Below are 6,884 nucleotides of genomic sequence, written 5' to 3'. Positions count from 1 at the left end.
TGCGGGAGGGCCCGGCCCCCGGGGGGAGGAGCCGAAGGGGGGGGAGGGGGCAGCCTCCACTTCATTATTTATTTTAATTTAAATACTACGTTATTTACCTCCACACAGACACACACACGCACACACCCCTCTTCGGAGCGGGGAGCGCAACCGCTCTGCGTTCCCTTCGCATCCACCCCCCCCCCCCCCTCCCTCCACCCTTCGGGCCCCGCCCGTCCCGTCCCGTCGGAGGCACTTTCCCATCTGTGCAGCCTCCAGCCCCCACCGCGCCCCTCCCCCCATCGCTCCCCTCCCCCCAAGCCTCTTCCCCCGGTGCCTGAATGGGATTTTTCTGGGTGTAAAAAAAAAAAAAAAAAAAGAGAAAAAGAAAGAAAGAAAAAAAAAAAAAAACAAAACCTTCGGCATCAAAGGGGCCGGGAGGTCCCCTGGCGCCAGGGGAGCGGGGCTGCAGGGGAACGGTCCGACCCGGCGGGGTGAGCGGAGGAGCCCCCGGGGAGGGCTATTGTCCCCGGTATTGTTTTAAGCCCTTCATGTGCAGCCCTGCGGAAGCCTTCGGGGAAGGGGGAAGGCTCCTCCTGGCACAAAAGGGCCCCGCGATACAGCGGGATCGCTCCCCTCGGGACCCGGGGTAGGGGGTGAGGGGGAGGGGAGGGGGACGCGCCCCGTCGGCGGAGAGAAGCAGCCCCCCATCCCCCCGTCCCTAGAAACCCTCCCTCTTTCCCTCTTCGCCTTTTCTGGAGGCTTTTTATTTTTAGGCTCGAGATGGATTGAAAATAGCAGCGACCCCCCCCCCCACAACCGGCACCACCCACCCGGCCGCCTTCCTGCTGCCTCCCCCGACGGGGCGGGCGGGGGACCCCGGTGCTCCGGGGGCTCGGGGCGGGCGGCTGCCGGGCGCGGAGGGGCGGGGGCGGCCGTGACTCCCTCCCGTACATGTAGAGGCACGGGCCGGCCCCTCCGCGCCTGCAATTAAATGTAACGCGCTCCTGCCTGCCTTGCCCGCCGGGCCGGAGGTTCCGTTTTCCCCGTCCCATCGATCAAAAAAATAAAATAAAATAAAATAAAAAATAAAAAAAAAATTAAATACAAAATGATTTTAAATAAAGAATTTCCCGATATAAAGAATAACTTTTCCTCCATTGAAAAAAGCGTTCCGGGCTCTGCTACCCCCAGCGATATGCGGGCACTGCGCCCACCTTCCCCCCCGCACCCCAGCTGGGGGTGGCGCAGCGCTGCGGTCGGGATGGACTCCCCCCTCTCCCCCCGCGCTGCTGAGCTGTTCTTCGGCTTCTCATCGTCCGTCTCTCCGCTGTGGCACGGCTGGGGGGGGGGAAGAGCCACGTGGAGAATTTGTTAGTAAATAAATTCGGTGGTATTATTCGAGCAGGAGAAGTTGGGAAAAGCTTTAGAAATCAGCGCACCTACCCAGGGGTATTTCGGTGCGTTCAGTGCTACGGCCACGTAGGAAACTCGTCAGAATGAACGATTAAAAACAAAAAAAAAATCTGGGAAATTTAAAGCGAAGAGCTTTCAGCTCCCCCTCCTCTGTCTGATGCATTCTGCTGTCCTGGGCTTTTGGCTTTCCAAACACAGAGATGCTGCTCACAGTTTGGTGCCATCCTTCCAACTGCATCGCTCTCCTCACAGCACCAAACCGAATCCACCAGAGGGGTTTGGATGGAACTGCTGTGTGTGTGTGTGTGTGTGTGTGTTTCTGAGGCAGCATCAGCTCCGTGTTCACAGGTGGGAAGAAGAACGTAATGAAATTTGGGGATAAATCTCCTGCAGCTCCCAAAGTGGCTGAGAAGTGGAGAATTCACCTTCACACACAGACACGTCCCACAGGAGCAACTCATTTGCTGCCTGCTTCACATCCAGCTCTAATCTGGTCCCAAATGTGTTTGTTGTTGCTTCTTCTTTTCTTTTTTTTTTCTTTTTTTTTTTTTTTCTTTTTTTGCTGATTTATAGAGCACCTTCCCCGTGCAACACAACCCTTTAGCAATGAAATGAAAGAAACCAACCCCAAAATAACAACAACCAAAGCCCTAACAAAGAAGGAAAGCCTTCCGTTTAGACCCACAACAAGCAAGGCTATCAGTCAACCTCCTTCCCTCGGTGGAGCATTCCAGATGTAAGGTATTTAGGGAATGCAAACAGCAGAGCCCAAATCATTGATCTGCTGCGGGGTGATAGGGCTGCTCAGCCCTGGGCAGGAGGAGGGGCAGCTGCCCTGCAGTCCCAGCTGCCCCACTGAGAGCAAAGCTCTGCAAACCCCCCCCCCCCAAAAAAAAAAGAGGGGAAAGGGCTCAACCTCACCAGGAAGCTCAACAATAATCCGGTGTGATACGGGGAGCTGAGCTCTGTCACATCCAACAGCAGCGTGGCCTCGTTCCTCCCCCAGCGCTTCCCTGAGGTTTTGAGCTCCCTCTGAGGAGCGGATTTCTTTGTGCAGTTTGCACCACGTTCCAATGGGTCCCTCCATGCTATGCAGCCACGTGAGGCTGTGTTTGATTTCATACCCAAAATGTGACCCGGGTTAGAAGCTGTTTTTTGGTTTGTTTTTTTTTTTTCTGGGAAGGGGGGAGGTTGCATGGTTGATTTGTTGTTGTTTTGATGAAGGATTTCCACCTTGGAATGGAGGCAGAAAGGTCCTTAATGAGTTTTTGTGATTACTGTGCAACGCCAAACAACCCCTGTTGTCACACAGGAGTTTAGGAGAACTTTATTAAGGTTAATTTAAAAAAGCAAAACAAAACAAAAAAAAAACAAAAACAAACGGTGGGAACTGAATGGTGGATAATGCACCTATGACTGCAAGGGTTCCATATGGAAAGGTGCAATTCCTGCACAGTGGTGAAGCACTGTTGTTGTTGTGAGGCAGAGGAAAATTAAAGCAGGAATGATCTCTGTGGCAGAGAAGTGGTGAAATGGAGGAGCTCAAATCCTGCTATCTTTTCAGGCAGTTGCCACTTGGTTTTGTTTTAATTTGTTTGGGTCCTTTTTTGATTTGGTTTGGTTGCTTTTGTTTTTAATGTCTGGTGATGGCACTGCATTTCCAGTTGGGCAACGCAGAGAAACACCTGAAGCTCTGAACAACACTCATTTCCCAGAGCTTTCATGTATGGCTAAAGTCACAATCAAACAAATATGGGCTGAAGGATTTCATTGAAGCACTTCTGTCACAGAAGGGGGGGAAAAAAAATCACCATTTGATTCATGCAGAATCAAATGTTACAAACAAACCTCAGCCACCAGAAATCAGCTGAGCACAGAGCGAGGCTCTCCCTGAAACACAGGTGAGAACTGAGCAGAATGAGAGGTGTGAGGGTGCAGTTGGGGAATATTTCCTTTCTCTTACGTGGGATCCCAGTTCAAACCACCTTTTGTTCATTTTTTTGTTAGGAGGAAAACATTTGTGAATGAAAAAGGAATCTCCTATCCGTGATCTGATCCCATTGATTAAAGCTGGAGCGCAGGAATCAGTTGAGAATCAAACTTACTGCAGAATCACTAATTGGATTTCAAACAAAATTCCAGCTTGGCATCGATTATTAATAATTTCCTCATTCTCTGTGCTCTTTGGACACAACTCTGATCCCCAAGAGCTGCTTGCTGAAGCTGAGGAGCAGAGCAGCATCCTGCCCTGGGGGGAAATGGGGGCTGTGAGCACAGGGGGGTCCCATGGAGCAGTGCTGAGGGTGGGGATGGTTCCCAGTGCTGGCCACTGCCCGAGCATTGCAGCACTTGGGTTAAAAGCCCAGCACACGCTGTGATCAACTCAGGCTGCAGCATCAGCTCACTTTCTAAAAAAATCCTTTTGTTCTGCTGCTGAAAGATGGGGCTCCTTCCAAACTACAGCGAGCCACAACCAAACTCTTGTTTTCTTCTCCCTCCATCTGCCTGGGAGCTGCTTTTGCACAGGGCAGGGTGCTCTGCTCTTGCACTCCTGCAGCAGCAATCTGAATTCCCCACTGGGGCTTTGCAAACGTTCCGAGAGCTGTTCAGACTTCAGCAAAACAAAGCTGCTTTGCATCGAATTTTTTTTTTTTTTAATTGTTTTTAATCGTTCTTTATTTTTTTTTCCTCCCACCATGGAAATGATTCGGTTTCGTTTTGGTGCTTCAGTCCTTTGCTTTGGCTAAGAGGTAAATCCCAAATGCAAGGAGAGGGAAATGCTGATGGGAAGGCGCCCTGAAATTGTGCTGTTCAGAGAGTCCCTTTAATTTTTCATTCCCCCCCCTCTTTAATGCAGCTTTCAAATATGCCCCCACTTCCTTCCATCAGACTTTCCTAACGTGCCAAATTGTTGTTTTCCCCCCCTCAAAATCACTGCAAGCTGTGGGACAAATACCTGGAGCAGCCATTCCCCCTCTGGGTGGCTGGAAAGATCCATGGCTGTGAAGGTGGTGGGAAGTTTTGCTGTTGGTGCAATGACAAAAGAAACCAATGTAGCCCAGAAGGCATCGTGGGAGATGGATCCTGCCGTTGCTGAACTCCCCCTGACCTTATTCCAAGCAGGAGCTGATCTTTTTAACCCCCCTCCAAGTATTTGCAGCACATACACAGCACGGATCAAAAGTTTTCCTGGTAGGTATTTGTCTCAGATTTCTTCCTATCCAAACTAAATACATTTATATCAGATTTGTGCTACGTGGGTACGAATTCAGGGGTCTCGTGTGTTTTGATGCACCATTTAAACCCCCCAAGAAAAGAGGGCTCTCCAGTGCTGCTGCTCTTCACCCTTCTGCTTTCTCAGCTCGCTGAAGCAGGAGGCAATGAAAGGCTCAGCATCACCATCCCATTTTGCCTTAATTCTTCAGACCCAAAACAAGTTTATCCCGGGAGGTGGGGAACCGCGCAGTGACCGTTTCTATTGTGGGTCACTTTCAAAAATAGAGGTCATTTCACAATCCAAACCTTGAACTGCTCCCCACCGCCTGTGCCGGGGCACCAGTGCTGCTGGGCTGCTGGAAAGGTGCTGGTAGAGAACAGAAAGGGCACAAGATGGAAATAATTTCACGCTACTGAACCGGCCACTTGGGCAGGCGCCGTGCCGGGACTTCGCCGTCTCGTTTCTCATCCTGCTGCTCTATGGCTGGGATTTATCGGGACTGATTATTTCCTCTCTTTTCCTGTGTTTTCAACGCTCTAATCTCTCCAGCTGTTCGGTTCTGGCTCTGCCTTTGCTTAGGGATGGGTTAAGGGTGGGTTTCGTGGAGCTGCCACAAGGTATCGCTCGACAAGGATGAGCACAGGTAGTTTTAATGCCGTGGCAGTTTCAGACCCGTCCATTTGGAGCAGTGACAGCACTCGGTTGCACAGAGGCAAAAGGTGCAGTTGAGGGACTTTTATCCAGAGAGCTCTGTGCTCCAAACAAACCTTTCCTGCAGCGATGTTCCAGCGGCTTTTTGCTACACTCAGTGCTATCCCACAGCTCTCTGCTCCTGGGGGTGCAGAATAAGCACCAAAGATAAAAGAAACAGAGAAGTGGGAATGTAAAAGAGCCTTCCCCCCGTGTCTCGTGGTTCCCATTTATTTGGGTGTTGTGTTGTTTTGTTTCTTTTTAGTTCAAGCTTTTGATTTTCCCAAAAAGAAATGGCAGTCACAAAGCAGCAGAGAGACAGCCACACCAATGAGTTGGGTTAATCAAGATCACAAAGAGCTTTAAAAGGCCCCAGGGTTGGGGGTTTTTTTTTGCAGTTAAGTGTATGTATTGGCATTTAAAAACATATCTGGCATTTTGCTATGGTGAACAAACCTGTTCCATCCCTGTGAGCCCAGGGAGGGAGAAAGGCTGGAACCAAGAGAAGGGGATGAAGTGATGCTCATCACTCAGAAGATCCTCTGTAACTACAGGCAGAACATCACTGATGTCCTGTGTGCAGATAAATGGGAACATTGTGGGTTTAAGCATCAGGGATGGGTGAGAAGCCAGGGAAAACCTCACTGCTCATAGAATGGCAGAGGTCTGTACAGGGACAGCACTAGAGAGGAGGATGTCCTGGAGGAGAGAGAGAAGCCAGATCTGGGCAGTGGGGTTGGAGACTGAAGCTGATATTTTGGATTGCCAAGATGCAGCAGGATGAGGAATAATAAAGCATGGAAGAGTTACATCCCCTGCAACATCATTGCTGGTGTCTTAGAGGGAAAAAGGAGCCACCAACAAAATCTCTGAGCCTTTCTGCCTTTGCAGACAGCAGGAAGGGTGAGATAGGAACAGAACCAGTCCTGACTCAGGAGCAGAATTGGAAAACGATGCTTTTTCCAATGCTTATGATTTAAGGGAGAGGGTTTAGGAAAACAAAAAAAAGTACCAAAAATCATCCATCTGTCCCTGCGGGGAACAGAGCAAATGCTGATGGTAATCAATCACAGCTGGATACAAGCAGCAATCTCAGATCAGCCCAATGTTTGATGCAAAAAGGAGCAGCAAGTGTTTTCATGTGGCTTGCGCAACACCTGAAATCCTTCCCCTGTGGCAGAAGAGATGCCCTCACTGCTGCCACACAGAACAGCACCTGAGCAGCACTGCTTGAGAGGGAAAGGGAAAATCCTGCTCACCACATCCACTGGGAATGGGACGAAGGTGTAAATGGCTCCACTTAAAGTGAGATGTCCAGCAGAATTCTACAAAACATTCACTGGGAAGTTACAGAATTTCCGTGTCTGAAAACCTTTGGGAACAGATCAGGCTCTCATCCATTGGGAATGATTTAAGCAGAGCCAAGCCTGTCTGGAAGCAGGGGGTGAAGGATCAACCTCTTCAGGTCACATCAAGCCCTGCTTTTCACGATTACAGGGACGCCTGATGCTTGAAACACTTTATAATCAAAGTTGCCCTCGAGGTGCTTCAGTGTCTCAAAGCAGAGTGGGACTGTGTCAGT

Source organism: Tetrao urogallus (genome assembly GCF_951394365.1).
Source record: "Tetrao urogallus genome assembly, chromosome: 26".
In the NCBI taxonomy this organism is placed as follows: Eukaryota; Metazoa; Chordata; class Aves; order Galliformes; family Phasianidae; genus Tetrao; species Tetrao urogallus.
Note: the sequence above shows the minus strand (reverse complement) of the source record.